The sequence below is a fragment of the Mus caroli genome, chromosome X (genome assembly GCF_900094665.2).
Source record: "Mus caroli chromosome X, CAROLI_EIJ_v1.1, whole genome shotgun sequence".
NCBI lineage: Eukaryota > Metazoa > Chordata > Mammalia > Rodentia > Muridae > Mus > Mus caroli.
In genome coordinates this window covers 116,281,929-116,301,899 of record NC_034589.1, presented here as the reverse complement: position 1 = coordinate 116,301,899, position 19,971 = coordinate 116,281,929, and positions in this window count along the sequence as shown.

Sequence of the window (19,971 nt, the reverse complement as noted above, 5' to 3'; positions counted from 1 at the left end):
AAAAATATTTGTTCCTGGTAAAGCATGACTATCTCATATATTTTAAAATGTTCTTCAAATATCTTTTATTTGTTTTTCTACACGATTTTTGGTCAAAGAAGTTGAATTAAAATTCCAAAGTGCCCAATATAACATAAATTTATTCCTTAACAGAGTCTCTCTGTAAAGAATAAAGACATACTCTTATCTCCTCAAAAGTTAATCCACATAAAACAGTTAATCATCTGGGTAAGAAAAAATATATATATATAAAAAACTATCTTTTCCAGAATTAAGAATTAATGATTCTATGTTTGCATATTGTTTGAAACAATGAACTCCTCTGTCCACTCTCCCCTAGTCACTTCATGATAGCATGTTTTGCACAATGGTTCATTTCATCAGTGATCAATCACAATCCTTAAGGGTCCCGAAGTTTACTTTGAAATCAAATTAATCTTATCTTCACATGTATCTTACATATTCCGTTCATATTATTCTACAATTTGTTCTGTGTCTCTTCTCCAAATTCATTCAAAGGAGCCCAAAAGGACCAGAGAGCTGAGAAAAGGCTAGAGTCATATTGAAGAACAAAAATATGTCAAATAATAGCTTAATTATATGGTATTTAGCGTATATAAAGAGCTTTCTTTCTAAATATTACTCAAAATATTTAAAATTTAGATAATCCTAACAATACTAATTTATGTACTAGTAACAATGCCTTTTAAAGCAATATTACTGTAATAAAATGTATAAATGATCACTGTTAGTAGCATTGGTAGCTGAAAGTGATTGTATGTTGATATATATATATATATATAGTTTGTTGTTTATACAGTGTGTGTTGTGAGATATATATATATATATGTATATATATATATATAGTGATATACATTCTGTTTTACATTTTCAAATTTGATCAGAATTTTTTTTTATTGTTCAAATAACTCATTTATTTTCAGATCATAGTGTTTGAATTTAAATGGTTCAAAACCACAGTGATGCTTTTAGGATATTTAAACCTTGATAATATGACTTATATATAATACCATAAGAAATTATAGTACTATATAAATATTTAAGGAAAAGAATGATATACACCTTTAGCAGAATTCTTGGGTAGAAGTAGTTTCAATAATTTGATGAAAGATTTATTTGCAAAATTTAAAATATTTGCTTTCAAATTCATACCATATGAAAACTGACTTAGCTTTAGTTATTAGACCTGAAGAGAGAGGTCATTTTTAACAAAATAGTAAATGTGTGTGTGTGTGGGGGGGGTAGTTGCCCTATAGGGTCCAGAAGATGGTTATTCGATCCTCTGGAAGTGGTTATACACATTTGTGAACCACTTGACAACTGGGAACTGGTATACTGGGAACTGAACACTGATTCTGTATAAGAGCAGCAAGTCCTTTTAACTATTGCCTGCTCTCTCAGTCCTTACCTTGTTATTTAATGGTATGGTATAGTAATTAGAATAAATTTTATACATAAACAAACTGGGTCAGATATATTTTAAAGTTGCATTGCATTACAATAAAAAATGACTTGATGGTATGAAAATGGTAAATATATTATTTTAAATATTAAGTTATTATAACTGTATACTGTGTAACTGTGACCTCTCATTTGAATTTTATTCATAACCAACATCTCTTTGTTAGGATATATAATCCTATCTCTTTTTTTGTTTGTTTTGTTTTGTTTTGTTTTGTTTTGTTTTGTTTTTCAAGACAGGGTTTCTCTATATATCCCTGGCTGTCCTGGAACTCACTTTGTAGACCAGGCTGGCCTCAAACTCAGAAATCCACCTGCCTCTGCCTCCTGAGTGCTGGGATTAAAGGTGTGCACCACCATGCCCGGCTAATCATTATTGTATATGTATGTATGTATGAATGTATGAATGTATGCATGTATGTGTTAGCATCTTGTCTGTGCATGATTTTGTACTAAATAATGAATTAAATTATAAGACAGGATCTTGGGCACGATCTCAGAATAGGGTCCCAAGGTCCTCAAAGGACTCTCTACACTGCAGGCACCCTAGCACACCCAGGATGTTGAAATCACTGGTGAGTGGAAGACATTAGTTCCAAAAAAACCAGAAGGTTTGTGCTAGCAAGAACAGGGACAAAGGACACCTGCTGAACCAGTGGCTGAGGTCCATTCTGGTCGGTACCAACACCGCTCCATCTTGAGATCTGTCTTGGCTGAGGGTCCAAATAGCAGGGACCCTTGAACACCCAGAATCTTGAGAACACTGGAGAATGTAATGTAAAATCTGTTCCAAAAAACCCAGAAGGTCTTGTGCTAGCAGCAAAAGGTTCAAAGAACAAAGGCAGACCTTAGCACACACAGAATCTTGGGAGCACTGAGACCAGTCTACACAGCAGAGCACGTGGACAGCAGAAGCAACAGGGCTTCTTAGACAGGGTCACTTTAGGCCTTCATCCTCAGCTAGGAGACAAAGCTGAGAGGCAGACCCCTGGGCACCTTCCCAGCCAGAGGAGAATCTGCCTGCAGGCAGTGCTCTGACCCCAGAAATCAGGACTTTGATCTGAGCTCCAGACTTCTGTGCACCTTCCCTGCAATAGGAGAGCTTGTCTAAGAGAGTGCTTTGACCACTGGTACTCAATAGAGAGATGGTCTCCCAGAAGTGCTGACAAAAGATAAAAAAATCAGAGCAGGAACAAGCTCCAGCCAGAGACAGCTAGAACATCTAACACCAGATATTACCAGATGGTGAAAGGCAAATGAAAGAATCTTACTTGCAGAAACCAAGACCAATGGACATCATCAGAACCCAGTAAGACAATCACAGCGAGTCCTGGATACGCCAAACACCTGAAAAGCAAGAATAAGATTTAAAATCATATCTCATGATGCAGGTAGAGGATTTTAAGAATGGCATTAATAACTCACTTAAAGAAATACAGGAGAACACTGCTAAAAAGGAAGGAGCCCTTAAAGAGGAAGCACAAAAATCACTCAAGGAATTACATAAAAATACAGCTAAACAGGTAAAAGTCATTACAGAGGAAACACAAAAATGACTTACAGAGTTACAGGAAAACACAAACAAACAGATGATGGAACTAAACAAAACCATAAAAGATCTAAAAATGGAAGTAGAAACAATGAAGGAAACCCAAAGGGAGACAACTCTGGAGATAGAAACAATAGGAAAGAAATCAGGAACCATAGATGGGAGCATCAGCAACAAAATACAAGACATGGAAAAGAGAATCTCAGGTACAGAAGATTCCATAGAGACATGGACACAACAATCAAAGAAAATGCAAAATGACCCTAACCCAAAATATCCAGGAAATCCAGGATACAATGAGAAGATCAAACCTAAGGATAATAGGTATAGCTGAGAATGAAGATTTTCAACATGAAGAGCCAGTAAATATCTTCAACAAAATTATAGAACAAAACGTCCCTAACCTAAAGAAAGAGATCCCCATGAACATACAAGAAGCCTATAGAACTCCAAATACACTGGACCAGAAAAGAAATTCCTCCTGACACATAATAATCAGAACAACAAATGCACTAAATAAAGATAGAATATTTAAAGCAGTAAGGAAAAAGGGTCGATAAAATGTAAAGGCAGACCTATGAGAATTATACTAAACTTCTCACCAGAGAAAATGAAAGCCAGAAGATCCTGGGCATATGTTATACAGACTCTAAGAGNGCACAAATGCCAGACCAGGCTACTATACCCAGCAAAACTCTCAATTACCATAGATGGAGAAACCAAAGTATTTCATGACAAAACCAAATTCACACAGTATCTTTCCATGAATCCAGAAATTCAAAGGATAATAAAAGGAAAACACCAACACAAGGATGGAAATTATGCCTTTGCAAAAGCAACAAATCTAAAAGAAGACAGCTGCAAGAACAGAATCCCAACTCTAACAACAAAAATAACAGGAAGTAACAATTAATTTTCCTTAATATCCATTAATATCAATAGACTAAATTCCTAAATAAAAAGACCTAGACTAACAGACTGGCTACATAAAGAGGACACAACATTTTCATGCATACAGGAAACCTACCTCAGGGAAAAAGACAGAAACTACCTTAGGGGAATAGGCTGGAAAACAATTTTCCAAACAAATAGTCCGAAGAAGCAAGATGAAGTAGTCATTGTAATATCAAATAAAATCGACTTCCAACCCAAAGTGATCAAAAAAGACAAGGAGGGGCACTTCATACTCATCAAAGGTAAAATTTTCCAAGAAGTCTCAATTCTGAATATCTATGCTCCAAATGTAAGGGCATCAACATTCATTGAAAATTCTATAGTAAAGCTCAAAACACATTCTGCACTTCACACAATAATAGTGGTAGACTTTAACACCACATTCTCATCAATGTATATATCCTGGATACAGAAACTAAACAGAGACACATTGAAAGTAACAGAAGTTATGAAAGAAATGGCTTTAACAGATATATGCAGAACATTTTATCATAAAACAAAAGGATATACCTTCTTCTTAGCACCTCAAGGTACCTTCTCAAAAATCGACATATCATTGGTCACAAAACAGGCCTCTTTAATCCCAGCACTCGGGAGGCAGAGGCAGGTGGATTTCTGAGTTCGAGGCCAGCCTGGTCTACAAAGTGAGTTCCAGGACAGCCAGGGCTATACAGAGAAACCCTGTCTCAAAAAACCAAAAAAAAAAAAAAAAAAAAACAGGCCTCAACAGATGCATAAATATTGAAATTATCCCATGCATCCTATGAGAACACAACAGACTAAGACTGATCTTCAATAACAACATAAATAATAGAAAGTCATCATTCACATGAAAGCTGAAGAACACTCTACTAAATGATACCTACGTCAAGGAATAAAGAAAGAAAGAAATTAAAGACTTTTAAGAGATTAATGAAAATGAAGCCACAACATACTCACACCCATGGGACACAAGAAAAGCAGACCTAAGAGGAATACTCATAGCTCTGAGTGCCTCCAAAAATAAACTAGAGAGAGTATACACTAGCAACTTGATAGCACACCTAAAAGTTCTAGAACAAAAGGAAGCAAATTCACCCAAGAGGAGAAGAAGTCAGGAAATAACCAAACTCAGGGCAGAAATCAACCAAGTGGAAACAAAAAGAACTATTTAAAGAATCAACAAAACCAGGAGCATGTTTTCTGAGAAAATTAACAAGATCAATAAACCCCTAGGCAGTATCACTAGAGGGCACGGGGACAGTATCCAAATTAACAAAATCAGAAATGAAAAGGTAAACATAACAACACAACATGAAGAAATCCAAAACATCAAAAAATAATAAAATAAAATAAATAAAAAAGAAATCAAAACATCATCAGATCCTACTACAAAAGGCTACTCAACTAAACTGGAAACCTTGGATGAAATGGATAAATTTCTAGACAGATACCATTTACCAAAGTTAAATCAGGATCAGAGTACCTTCTGTTTCTATTTTGTGGAATAGTTTGAGGAGAGTTGTATTAGGTCTTCTTTGAAGGTCTGATAGAACTCTCCACTAAACCCATCTGGTCCTGGCCTTTTTTTTTTGGTTGTAGACTATTAATGACTGCTTCTATTTCTTTAGGGTAAATGGGACTGTTTAGGTCATTAATCTGATCCTGATTTAACTTTGGTTCTATTTCTTTGTTGGTTCTTTTTGTGATTTAAGTATCAGAGTAATTGTGGCTTCACAGAATGAACTTCAGACCAATTTCCCTTATGAATATTGATGCAAAAATTCTCAATAAAAGTCTCACAAACAGAATCCAAGAACACATCAAAATAATCATCCAACATGATCAAATAGGCTTCATTCCAGGGATGCAAGGATGGCTTGATATATGGAAATCCATCAACGCAATCCAGTATATAAACAAACTCAAAGACAAAAACCACATGATCATCTCATTAGATGCTGGAAAAGCATTTGACAAAATCCAACACCCCTTCATGATAAAAGTCTTGGAAATATCAGGAATTCAAGGCCCATACTTAGACATATTCAAAGCAATGTACAGCAAATCAGTAGCCAACATCAAAGTAAATGTAGAGAAACTCAAAGCAATGCGATTAAAATCAAGGATTAGAAAAGTCTGCCCACTTTCTCCCTACCTATTCAATATAGAACTTGAAGTAAGAGCCAGACCAATTTGATAACAAAAGGAGATCAAGGGGATACAAATTGGAAAGAAAGAAGTCAAATATCACTATTTGCAGATGATATAATAGTATATATAAGGGACCCAAAAAATTCCACCAGAGAACTCCTAAACCTTATAAACAGCTTCAGTGAAGTAGCTGGATATAAAATTAAATCAAACAAATCAGTGGCTTTTCTCTATACAAAGGATAAACAGGCTGAGAAAGAAATTAGGGAAAGAACACCCTTCACAATAGTCAAAAATAATATAAAATACCTTGTTTTGACTCTAAGGAAGGGAAATATCTGTATGATAAGAAATTCAATTCTCTGAAGAAAGAAATAAAAAAGATCTGAGAAGATGGAAAGATCTCCCATGCTTGTGGATTGCAGAATCAATATAGTAAAAATGGCTATTTGCCAAAAGCTTTCTAGAGATTCAATACAATCACTATGAAAATACCAACCCAATTTTTCAACGAATTGAAAGGGCAATTTGCAAATTTATGTGGAATAACAAAAAACCTTGGAAAGCAAAAAATCTTTTCAAAGGAAAAAAAAAAACAAAAAACAAACAAACAAACAACCCAAACCTCTGGTGGAATCACCTAGCCTGACCTCAAGCTGCATTACAGAGAAATTGTGATAAAAACTGCATGGTACTGGTACAGCAATAGACAGGTAGACCAATGGAATAGAATTAAAGACCCAGAAAAGAATCCACACACCTATGGTCACTTGATCTTTGACAAGGGAGCTAAAACTATCCAGTTGAAAACTGACAGAATTTTCAACAAATGGTGCTGGCACAATTGTCAGTTATCATGTAGAATAATGTAAATTGATTTATACTTATCTCCTTATACTAATGTCAAGTCTAAGTGGATCAAGTAACTCCATATAAAATCAGAGACACTGAAACTTATAGAGGAGAAAATGGGGAAAAGCCTCAAAGATATTGGCACAGGGGGAAAATTCTTGAACAGAACAGCAATGGCTTGTGCTGTAAGGTTGAGAATTGACAAATGGGACCTCATAAAATTGCAAAGCTTCTGTAAGCCAAAAGATATTGTCAATAAGACAAAAAGATCACCAACTGATTGGAAAAGGATCTTTACCAATCCTAAATCAGACAGGGGACTAATATCCAATATTTATAAACAAAAACAAACAAACAAAACAAAAAACAAAAACAAAAAATCAACAACAATAACAGCAACAATCACCACAACAAACCAAGATAAAATACAAACAGTAAAAATGCAAAACCTCATATATCTTTGATGATATCTTTATCTGTGCAAAGCCCATTTTCAAACAAGAAACAATAGACATCAGAATTCATATGAATTATCTCTCCTTACTCTACAAAGCTATTCCCAACATTAGTTTTAGCCAATTTAGCCAAAGTTACCAAACAAAAGGAAATCCATTCTTTCAAATGATACTGAAAGAGGAGACTCCTATAAACACAATCATTTTCTGTATTTACAACACTCTCTTTAAGTGAAGTAGTACTAGGAACCATGGAATAATACAATCCAAGGTCTCATTTTAAAACTATGGCCTTAAATACCACAAATACATAAAAATGTCTATGATGACACATCTTGATTCATCATCAACTTAGAGATCTTACCTTTCACTTATGAATCTGCATAAAATTATTCTTTTATACCACTTGATTGTATCTCTAAGTGGGATAGGGTATAGAAAATTTTGGAAGGAAATAAAAAGCATATAGATGAGATACTTAGTCAAAATCATTATGTCTGTCTTCATAGAAAAGAGAATAAGCAAGATCATAACTCCCAATGGAGTGATAATCATAGGTTGATAATCGAAAGCCTTATTACACAAATTTAAAAATATATTAAGAAATTTGTTATGTTTGAGAAGATCAGAAATGTGACTCAAGGGGAATTAACTCTTGCCTTATATGTAAAATACTAGTTGAAGTTCACCAATTGATTCTTTTATTGACAGAAGAAGAAGAAGAAGAAGAAGAAGAAGAAGAAGAAGAAGAAGAAGAAGAAGAAGAAGAAGAAGAAGAAGAAGAAGAAGCTCTTTTATATTGATAATAGTCAATCAGTCCTGGACATATAAATACAGCTTCAGAAAATATAGATTAACCCTTAGATACCTCAAATTTGGCTATTTTTCATTTTATTTTATTTTATTTTATTTTATTTTATTTTATTTTATTTTATTTTATTTCTATTTTTCAGATTTGGCCATTGAACACCAAAGTCTTGTTCAACAACCAATATGGGATGAACAATGGGAACAAAAGAGTGGAAATAAAAAGACCCAGATGATTGTGTTCAGATTATGTTCACTCTTTAGTGAGTTGTTGGTCCAACTTAAATACCAAAGGATCTTCATTGTAATCTTCAGAGATCAAAAGTAAAAGTCCATGTACCTTTCAGTAGAGTGGCTAAGACAAGCACCAGGGTCAAATACCATACAGCCTTACTCTCTAGTTAATGTTCTATGAGGAATGGCACTGGGATATATATATGGATTGTGCCTGTTTTCAGAATAGAGGTGTCAGTTCCAACATCATAGCTACCTTGTAGGGGTAGTAATACCTGGGTAGAAGCTGAATCCATTTCTTGAAATCTTGATATTTTTTATAAAATAGAGTTTATTTACAGTATGGGGAGGAGAGTTGAGAAGGGAGTACAGAGATAGAGAGAGAGAGAGAGAGAGAGAGAGAGAGAGAGAGAGAGAGAGAGAGAGAGAGAGAGAGAGAGTGGCCAGGAACACATGGAGAGAAGGGGTGAAGGTAAAGGGGAGAGAGGGAGAAAGGGATCATGGATGGAAGAAAGTCAGAGACAGAGAGAAGAGACAGAGAGAGTAAGAGGGTAAGAGTGAAATCTTCATCTTTACTGAAGAACTTTGGGTTACCTTAGATGTAGTAGGTAAGGAGATTAATCTAAGTATTGTTACTGAGACATTTATTTGATCCTTAGATCTTTTCCTGGAAATCTATCCTTCTATTCTATAGATAAATGTCGGGTAGTAGGCTTGGTACCCAAAGACAGTACTTACCCCACAAGTAATATGTAAATTTGAAGACTAGGTTTTTATTCATTGAATCCTGATTGTTCCTTAATGTCCATTTCCTCTGTTGAGATAAGATTTGTTGAGCTGCTCAGTGGAGTTCTAACAATTCTATAGTATATCTAAAGCTTTGATACCATTAGCTCTTGAAGCACTCAAAGAAATCCTAACATAGAATTGACTGGACCTTTGATGAAAGAATTTTTTTCAAGGTTGTACTAAGCATCTCTGTAGTTGTCAAACCACAGGAACTAGACAGTTGGATTCATATATGCAGTATAAAATCAAAAGCTTCAAACATAGTGTTTGTACCTGAAGACTCAAAAGAGAACACCTATTCTGTGAGTTGTTGGAAGACCTCAAATTTCTTTTCAAAGACAAGTGTCCCCCTTATAAATGTTGTTTTAAATGTTCTGAAAATGTCCCTGATGAGGTTTCTCTTCTAGAATCCTAAACCAATGCAGGGCAATTTATGTGCTCCAGGCAAAAGGAAATATTTTACTTTGCTTTTATTTGTTCTTCTTCTTGCTACAGGAATAAGCAATCTGTTTTTACCTATTGTAATGCAGATATATGATCTCAATAACTCCTTTCATTGATGGCTTTGTCCTAAAATGTAACAACTACAAGCAATCTTTTAGAAGACTCTGACTTAGTGTGAAAGAAATGAGCCACACTGAGGCAACATATTCAGGTTTGAAGTATGTTCCATATAATGAAATCATCTGTGGAGGATGGGAAGAGGAACCTGAAACCTAAATATCAAATTGGAAGACCATTCCTTCAAGACATTTCTTCAAACTAAAGAGCTACATAAAGATCTTTGAAAAACTCAGTGTTTGTGTATTTTCTAGTTTTGTTGGAACTGGCTTATTATGTATAGGGATATTAAATGTACAAATCTGTTGGATAGTTGATAAGAAAATGAGAAAAAATGCTCTGGGATCAAGAGGAAGATGATGTTTCAGACTCTAATCTTATGGATGCCATTTTTATCATGTCCTTGGGCAACAGAAAATTTAAGTATTCTCTCAGGACCTGATCTGAACCTGATAAAATAAGCAATGATATTGGGCACAAAACATTGACATACATCTGTTAAAATAACAAAAATTTTATCACTACATAACAATACCAAAAGGCTTAACTATTATTATCCACCATTCAATCTTAGTATGCTTGTTGTCCAGAATATAACTGAAAAAGTTTCTTACACAATACCCACTATCCTTCAATATGCAAAGATTATTACTTCCTTGGAAATTGACCCTTATCTTTTAGGAATCTGGATGCATGGGATCCCTTTATAACACTGAAAATCTTTTCCATATCTTTTTGTCATATACACACTTGGTCCTAGGGTCCCTCTACTGCTATAAACTTATAGACCATTTGTAGTAGTATCTAATTAATCCTGCTTAAATTGACCTGGTGGTAGTGGTTCATTTTCCTCTATGCTGCCCCAGACATAGACCTGCAGCCCTTTTGTCTGTGTTCTCTGGCATGTAACACAAGGACTGTCTTTCTGTCTTCTATACCTCAGAGGCCAGATATTACTCTTCCTTCCCTGGCATGGGGGATATCCCTTTTTCCTCCCTCAGTCCCTTGCCTGGAAATCCTAAATGTACCACCCCTGTCTTCCTGACCAGCCATTAGCAGCAGACAGCTTTATGTACCAATCAAAACCAACTAGGGAAAGGAACCCTCAGCATCTTAACATGCAGATTCTGGTGCAAATTTGAAGACCAAATTAACATAATGCAAGCATTAGACCAAACCACAACAGCCATCGGGCATGATTTTTTTGTGTGTAAGAAGGATACTTTCTGTTCTAATCCAGAGATACCAAAATCCATGTACTACAATATCCACCTTCTCAAATTATAATATAGTCAGAAGACTTCCCTAACATTCCCTACCAACTTGGGATACTTTCTCAAGAACTCCTAATTACGTATTTCTTATAGAAGGAAGAAAAACACAGCACTAGATGTTACCAAACTTACAGTATTTGACATCCTAAATACCAATAAGCTATGTTTGTATTAGCAGGACTTCATTGGAATAAACTGAAATTTTTTTTTTCTGCCCCATGTGAATTACAGCATTAGAAACATCAGTATATGCCCTTTCCCTGCTACTACAGTAGACAAGATAGGCCACTAGAGTTACTGTTGAGGAAGCCTTGACCCCTTTATGCAAAATTACCTTCAAAATTGCAAGGCTTTAGATATTTTGGGACCAAAATGGAAACAACTAGCATAATGTTCAATAAATATGCTGCTTTTAAATTAATTTACTGAAAGTTGAACAGAATCATATAAAATTAAGAGAGATGATTAAGGTATACTCAAATCTAAACTCTAGTATCTATTGGGAGTAATGACTAGGATTTATCTTTAAATCAATGATGAACTTGATATGGGGAATAATACCTGCAGTGGCTTTATTACTCATGCTTCTGATTTTAGCTTATTATTCAAGTTCTTGTATATTAAATATTGGAGCTCAACTTATATCTCCTAGAATAAAACAACTTCTTAAAGTAAATGTCCTGACCTTCCAGAACTACCTACTTTATGACCCATAAAAACCTGAACATGAAGAGAAGAAATATCTTTATTGCTAGGTAGAATGGAAAATAAAAAATTCAATGGGCTGTATTAGGCAATGTCTATGCACATTCACAGATGATTGCTTGCTTTTGCTAATGGGAAAGAGTTTTAGTATTATACATGCTTGGGGTAGACCTGAGGTAGAATAGGAAACAGGGCAGGGCAGGAGAGGAAACCCAGGTACTAATGTGTAAAAAAACAAGTATTTGCACCAGAAGTTTTGAACAAGGTTACTATAACATGTAGCAAATCCAAGAAGAAAAAAAAAAAAAGAAAAGAAAAGAAAAGAAAGAAGTCATGGGATTCCGTTTGGGGAGCAAGTCCATGATCCAGGTTTAGGATAATTCCAAGTTAGTTTTTCTCTTAAATAACTATCTCATTACCCATAACAATCCATCTGTCTCTGTGCAATTCATTGCTGAGACAGAAGATCCTGAAACCTGTCAAAAATGCCTCCCATGTACATATTTGCACAAATAATCTTCATATTGATTTTTGTATGTTTGAGATATTTATTGATGATAATGATGATGATGATGATGATGATGCTTGAGAGTCTATCTCATATGCAGGCCTTAAATGTTCTAAATTTTCTCGATAGTCAAGAATGACCCTGAGTTTCTGATTATTCTGCCTACATCTATCAATTAATGTAATTAAAGTCATGCATCAACACCACCAATTAAAGATTAAACCATGAGCATCATTCATATTAGGCAAGTACTCTTCTTACTGAGATTTATTGCTAGCTCTATGACTATATTATGATGATAAGTATCTAGTTAAAATCTGAGGACAAACCTCCCTGTCAATCAGCTTTGGTCCCTATCTCATATGCCCTTGGTAAATCAATGTTTTTGCATATAAGGATAAGTGATGGATAAAGAGAGTGAAAGGATCAAATTGTTGCTATATAGAACTTGAGATGCCATGATAAATTAATGATAATCTCCTTTACAAATCATAAGGTGCATGTTTAGTAATCTTGTTAAACTCATTGAAAAGTTTAACAAGATCTTCCCTTACCCACACAGGGACAGAGGCTTCTCCTGACAAAGAGAAAATTCTGTTTTACAAACAGAAGAAAATTTTCTGAAACAAGAATGTTAAATGAAATATGGTACCCTGAAGATACTTGATGTTGGGGGGAATACATATTCCCTTTAATGAGATATGTACTTATAGGATACCGAACTAGAAATCTTAAGTGATTGAATGCACATTAGAGGAAAAGGCAACCTAGATAGATGTCCTTAACAGTAAGATTAGCTAAAACTGAGATAGTAAACATATGCACAGTCATTACAAACAAATTCAAAGATGTGCACAAAACACAAAGTATAGCAGGTACAAAGATGCTGTGGGATAAAATATATACATAATAAAAATAAATATGCTAATTTTAAGAAGAGATACTTATATGATAACAGTAAATGGCTTTTTAAGTATAGGAAATAATTGTGAGAATTTTGGAGAATGAAAAATAAAACTGAAAATTTAAATTTAAACTGTTGTATTGGTATATGTCTTTAGTCTCATCATTCTGAATATGAAGGAGGTAGGATTAAGAGTTCAAATTCATCCTAATTTTTAAAAAAGTTCACAGATAACATGGGTTATGTAAGACTAATAGAATATAATAACATAACAAAAGGATGGAAATGAAGTACAACATCTTCGAATAAGGAATAGTTAAAATGCCAGTATTTTGTAAAATACTCTGTTGCAATAGTCAAAGGTCAAAGATTAATCAGAAATCAACTAGTGTGCTGAAAAATTTACACTATTCCATGTTAAGTGTGATATTTAGGGTGCTTTAATATGGCCCTGAAATACTGAGTAGACAGAGGTCAAAAGGACAATAAAGTCCTGAAATTTAAAACAAAACAAAGAGACAAAACAACAAAAAGATGAAATATCAGAGTAATCAATGATGGTAATGAAACATTTTTTATAAAAGAGATCAAGAGTCTGATTCCATGACTAAAAGGAAAACGAAGATAGTCATATGTTTCTAATTAGCATGTAGTTAAGATATTAAACTAACACACAGTATATTCTCATATATGGGCATAAAATCCATTACTACAATTAGATAAGAATAATTCAGGAAAAAAAATAAAGAAATATACTTAAGAGACATGAAAATAAGACCATGTAAATTCCCATGAAAAGTAGAGGATATCTTTAGGAATCAATAATTAAATAATGGCCCATCATTTAACTGAGTATTATATAGGTCAGAGGTTCAAATCAAATGTAACCTAATAGAATAATCAGAAGTTAATGAAAAGACACCTAAATATACAAAGAAGTTTAAAAGTAAACTTGATACCTGGAAAGGATGAACTACCAGTCTGGGCAAAGCTGGAGGTTTCTGAATCTACATGAAGGTTCCTATGGCAACTGAATTGTGAGGGAAATACTTACCTAATAATGCAAAAGCTAACATGGATGACCATTTTTTTTCCAGTTACAGAATGAGGATAGTAAAAATTATAAGTACTGAAATATGAGACTGGTATAGTTTGAGACTCAAAAGGAAACACATTTTAAGTATTTTATCCATATATTAATAAAATATATTGCCTTAAAAGCATTTTAGAATAATTCATAAGATCAAAGCTAATAAAGAAACACATATGAGTCTACTGAAAATTATATCAATATAATTAATATTATTTTAGTTATGTAGAAATTCTAAGTGATAAAATCAGCAAATAATAATAATAGTAATAGTAATGATTCTGATGCTGATGCCCATAAAGTGAAAAGATAGCTAATCTCCATGATCAGCATGACTAGATTTGAAAACGCTTTGAAGATGCGCCTTTAACATAATTTAACATAATTTCTGTAAGGTTTTAATTGTAGTGTAATGGCCTACACTGTATGTCAGCAATAGTATCCTATGGGCTAGAGTTGCAGTCTGGATAAAAGGTAAAAGAGAGAAATCAAGATGGGAAATTGTTTTTCACTTTCTCCATTTTCTGATCAGTGCCACACTCTAAGCACCAGCACCATGCCATCTTTACCATGATGAACTGTTCTTACAAAGTATAAATCAAAATAAACCCATTGTATCTTAAGTTGTTTTTTGTTATATTAAGTGCAAAGAGAGTAAAGAAACTAAACTAGCAGATAAAATTAATACTGAGAACTATGACTGCCATTGAAGAAAATATGCTCATGTAGTTCTTAGGGATTGGGAGATGGTTTATGGGATCAGCAAAGCAGGCTTTAGAATTATATATTAGAGAAGCCATTATAGGGCTTGCTTGTGAGAGTAAAAATACAAGAATGCTGACACAATTGTGAACATAGAATTCTCACCTCATAAAATTGTGGACAGGGCCAAAAACTCTACCATAAATTATGAGGAAAAAGTCAACTATGAATAGCAATGCAAACCTTTTTAAAAAGATAATAATATATAAAACTTGGCCTTAATGTTCTTTTAGCTATAGATATATACATATTTTGTGTTTTAAATAGATATAATAACACATCACATTTGTGTGAACTATATGATCACTCTACAATAATATATAATTGACTATATCCATAACAAAATATGTCTTTAAATGAGGAGGCTAGCAGTGTTATATTGTGGCTTATTTTGTGAAACAGATATTGCCTAAGAACTTTAAACAAATTCCATTTGTCAGTAAATCTAAAGTAATTTAGTTTTAAGGAAACAATCATTTTTCTATTCTAACATTTTAATAAGTTTTACACCTATAATTATCACTAGATGAACAGGGCTGGCTCTTCTAAGCAAGCATGATGTTCAAAGTCATATGGAAATTGTGTAAATGTTTTAAAATTTAAAATATTAAATAACTCATAAAATTCACATATGATAAGTACTTAAAGCAGATAAGAAACCTGACAGACATATGGTTCCTGACTATTGGTACGTACAAAGTTCCTTTTCTAATATGTTTACATTAAAATAAAAAGGGTAGGGTTTATTGCATTTCTTTGATGCCATATACTTTACCAGAAATCAAATGGAAACAGTTGTTAGTGAGGGTGTGAGAAAAAAAATCTTATTTATAGTTGCAGGATATAAACTTGCAATTGCACATTGTAAATCAGTATGGTTGTTTCTCAAAAAACTGAAAGTAAAGCTGCCATATGACCCAACTATACTATTCTTTTTTTTTTTAAGATTTATTTATTATATGTATAGGAATACACTGTAGCTGTCTTCAGACACACCAGAAGAGGGCATCAGATCCCATTACAGATGGTTGTGAGTCACCATGTAGTTTCTGGGAATTGAACTCAGGACCTCTGGAAGAGCAGTCAGTGCTCTTAACCTCTGAGCCATCTCTCCAGCCCAACTATACTATTCTTGTCCCTATACAAAAAGGATTCTAAGCATTTCAACTGAGTTTTTTGAATATTTATATTTATTGTTTCTCTACTTCCAATAATATCAAGGAAATGGAAACAAATCTAGATCTCAATCAATATAGAAAGGTGACAAAATATTGCAGACATGTGTAATATAAGTTTTTCAGCATTAAAATATTTTGTGAGCTAATCAATGGAACTGGAACATATTATATTAAATAAAATAAGACATATAAATATAACTACTGTGTGTTCTGTCTTATGTAGAGATACATAGTGGGTAATTGTAGATCATGAAACATATAGGGGACCATGAAAGGGAAAAGGAAACCTTGGAGACAGAGGATAAATGTAATACATGTGACATGAGAGCAGAATGGTATATACTGAGATCGTAAAAGTGACCAGCCTTAGGGAGGAAGGGAGAGAGATTTGAAACGGAGAATAAACAAAAACAAAATATATATATACCTTACTAAAATCCTTTACTTTGTAAGGCAATTAAAATAAAAATAATGAAAAACAAAACTTAATTATAAGACTGAGAGATAAAAGTATTCAAATGCATTTGTGAAACACAGCAAATGGTTATTTAGGGGTTTCAAAATGTTATTGAGATGAAACGTTGCTGTGGTGCTCAGGATTGCACCAAATGCACTCATGAACTGAAGAGATCCTCTTGCTTTAATTTCTAACTAACTGAAATTACAAATGTACAACTCATAACCAAACAAGATGTTTTATTTTATTTTTGGGTGGTATCAAAAAATAAGTATTACATGATGAAGGCCTATATTTTCATAAATGATTTTTAAAAATAATTCATTTTTGACATTTTACAAAGAAAAATGTTATGGTTCATTTGTTGTCAACTTGAAACACCTCTGAAGAGAGAATTTCAATTGGGGGATAACCACTACAAGAATGGCTTGTGGACATTATTATGTGGGGATTTTTTTTTCTGAAACAGCATTATTTCTCTCCAGCCTGCTTGTATCACACAAGGCAATAATTAAGCAAAATAGTAAGCAAGGAGATAACACAAGATAGTAATTCAGCAAAGTAGTAAACAAAGCCCCATAGTCCCTGCTTCTAATATTCTTTTTTTATTATTAGATATTTTCTTCATTTACATTTCAAATGCTATCCACAAAGCCACCTGTACCCTCCCACCGCCCTGCTCCCTGAACCACACACTCCCTCTTCCTGTTCCTGGCATTCCCCTGTACTGGGATATATACTCTTCACAAGGCCAAGGGCCTCTCCTGCCATTGATGGCTGACTAGGCCATCCTCTGCTACATATGGATCTAGAAACACAGCTCTGGAGGATCCTGGTTAGTTCATATTTTTGTTTCTCCTATAGGGTTGAAGACCCCTTTAGTTCATTGGGTAATTTATCTAGCTTCTCCATTGGGGGCCCTACGTTCCATCTAATAGATGACTGTGAGCATCCACTTCTGTATTTGCCAGGCAATGGCATAGCCTCACAAGAGACAACTATATCAAGGGTTCAGTCAGTAAAATCTTTCTGGCATATGCAATAGTGTCTCAGTTTGGTGGTTATTTATGTGATGGATCCCTGGGTGGGGCAGTCTCTGGATGGTTGTTCCTTCCATCTCAGCTCCACAATTTGTCTGTGTAACTCCCTCAATGGGTATTTTGTTCCCCATTCTAAGAAGGAGCAAAGTATCCACACTTTGATCTCCCTTCTTCTTGAATTTCATGTGTTTTGCAAATTGTATCTTGGGTATTCTAAGTTTCTGAGCTAATATCCACTTATCAAAGAGTGCATATCATGTGTATTCTTTGTGATTGGATTACCTCACTCAGAATGATATCGTTGAGATCCATCCATTTGCCTAAGAATTTCATGAATTCATTGTTTTTAATAGCTTTGTAGTACTCCATTGTGTAAATGTTCCACATTTCCTGCATCCATTCCTCTTTTGAGGGACATCTGGGTTCTTTTCAGCATCTACGTATTATATATAAGGCTGCTATGAACATAGTGGAGCATGTGTCCATATTACAACTTGGAACATATTCTGGGTATATGCACAGAAGAAGAATTGCTGGATTGCAAGACTGATTTCCAGAGTGGTTATACCAGATTACAATCCCACCAGCAACGGAGGAGTGTCCATCTTTCTACACATCCTCTCCAGCATCTGCTGTCACCTGAATTTTTGATCTTAGCCATTCTGATTGGTGTGAGGTAGAATCTCAGGGTTGTTTTGATTTGCATTTCCCTGAAGATTGAGGATGTTGAACATTTTTCTGATTGTTGTTTCTCAAATTTTTTTCTCAGCCTGTTTATCCTTTGTGTAGAGAAAGGCCAATGATTTGTTTGAGTTAATTTTATATCCATTTACTGCACTGAAGCTGTTTATCAGGTTTAGGAGTTCTCTGGTGGAATTTTTAGGGTCACTTATATATACTATCATATCATCTGCAAATAGTGATATTTTGACTTCTTCCTTTCCAATCTGTATCCCCTTGACCTCCTTTGTTGTCTAATTGCTGTGGCTAAAACTTCGAGTACTATATTGAATAGTTAGGGAGAAAGTGGGTAGCCTTTTCTAGTCCCTGATTTTAGTGGGATTGTTTCCAGCTTCTCTACATTTAGTTTGATGTTGGCTACTGGTTTGCTGTATATTGCTTTGATTATGTTTAGGTACGGGCTTTGAATTCCTGATCATTCCAAGAATTTTATCACGAAGATTTGTTGGACTGTGTTGAATGCTATCTCAGCATCTAACAAGAAGATCATGTGGCTTTTATCTTTGAATTTATTTATATAGTGGATTACATTGATAGATTTCCATATATTTAACCATCCCAGCATCCCTGGAATGAAGCCTCCTTGATCATTATGGATGATTGTTTTGATGTGTTCTTGGATTCGGTTTGTGGGGATTTTATTGAGTATTTTTGCATCAATATTCTTAAAGGAAAATGGTCTGAAGTCCTCTATCTTTGTTGGATCTTTATATGGATTAGGAATCAGAGTACTTTTGGCTTCATAGAATGAATTGGGTACAGTACTTTCTGTTTCTATTTTGTGGTAGAGTTTGAGGAGAATTGGAATTAGGTCTTCTTGAAGGTCTGATAGAACTCTGCACTAAACCAATCTGGCCCTGGTATTTTTTTGTTTGGGAGACTATTAATGACTGCTTGCTTATATTTCTTTAGGGGATATGGAACTGTTTAGGTAATTAATCTGATACTGATTTAACATTGGTAACTGGTATCTGTCTAGAAATTTGTCCATTTCATCAAGGTTTTCCAGTTTTGTTGAATATAGCCTTTTGTAATAGAATCTGATGATGTTTTGGATCTTCATGTTCTGTTGTTATGTTTACTTTTTCTTTTCTGATTTTATTTAGGATACTGTCCATGTGCCTTCTAGTGGGTCTGGCTAAGGGTTTATCTATCTTGTTGATTTTTCTCAAAGAACAAAGTTCTGGTTTGGTTGATTATTTGAATAATTCTTTTTATTTCCACTTGGTTGATTTCTGCCCTGAGATTGGTAATTTCCTGCCCTGTACTCCTCTTGGGTGAATTTGCTTCCTTTTTTTTTTTTCTAGAGCTTCTAGGTGTGCTGTCAAACTGCTAGTGTATACTCCCTCTAGTTTGTTTTTGGAGGCACCTAGAGCTATGAGGTTTTCTCTTAGGACTACTTTCATTTTGTCACATGGGTGTGAGTAGGTTGTCCCTTTATTTTCATTAAACTCTAAAAAGTCTTTAATTTATTTCATTCTTTATTCCTTGACCAA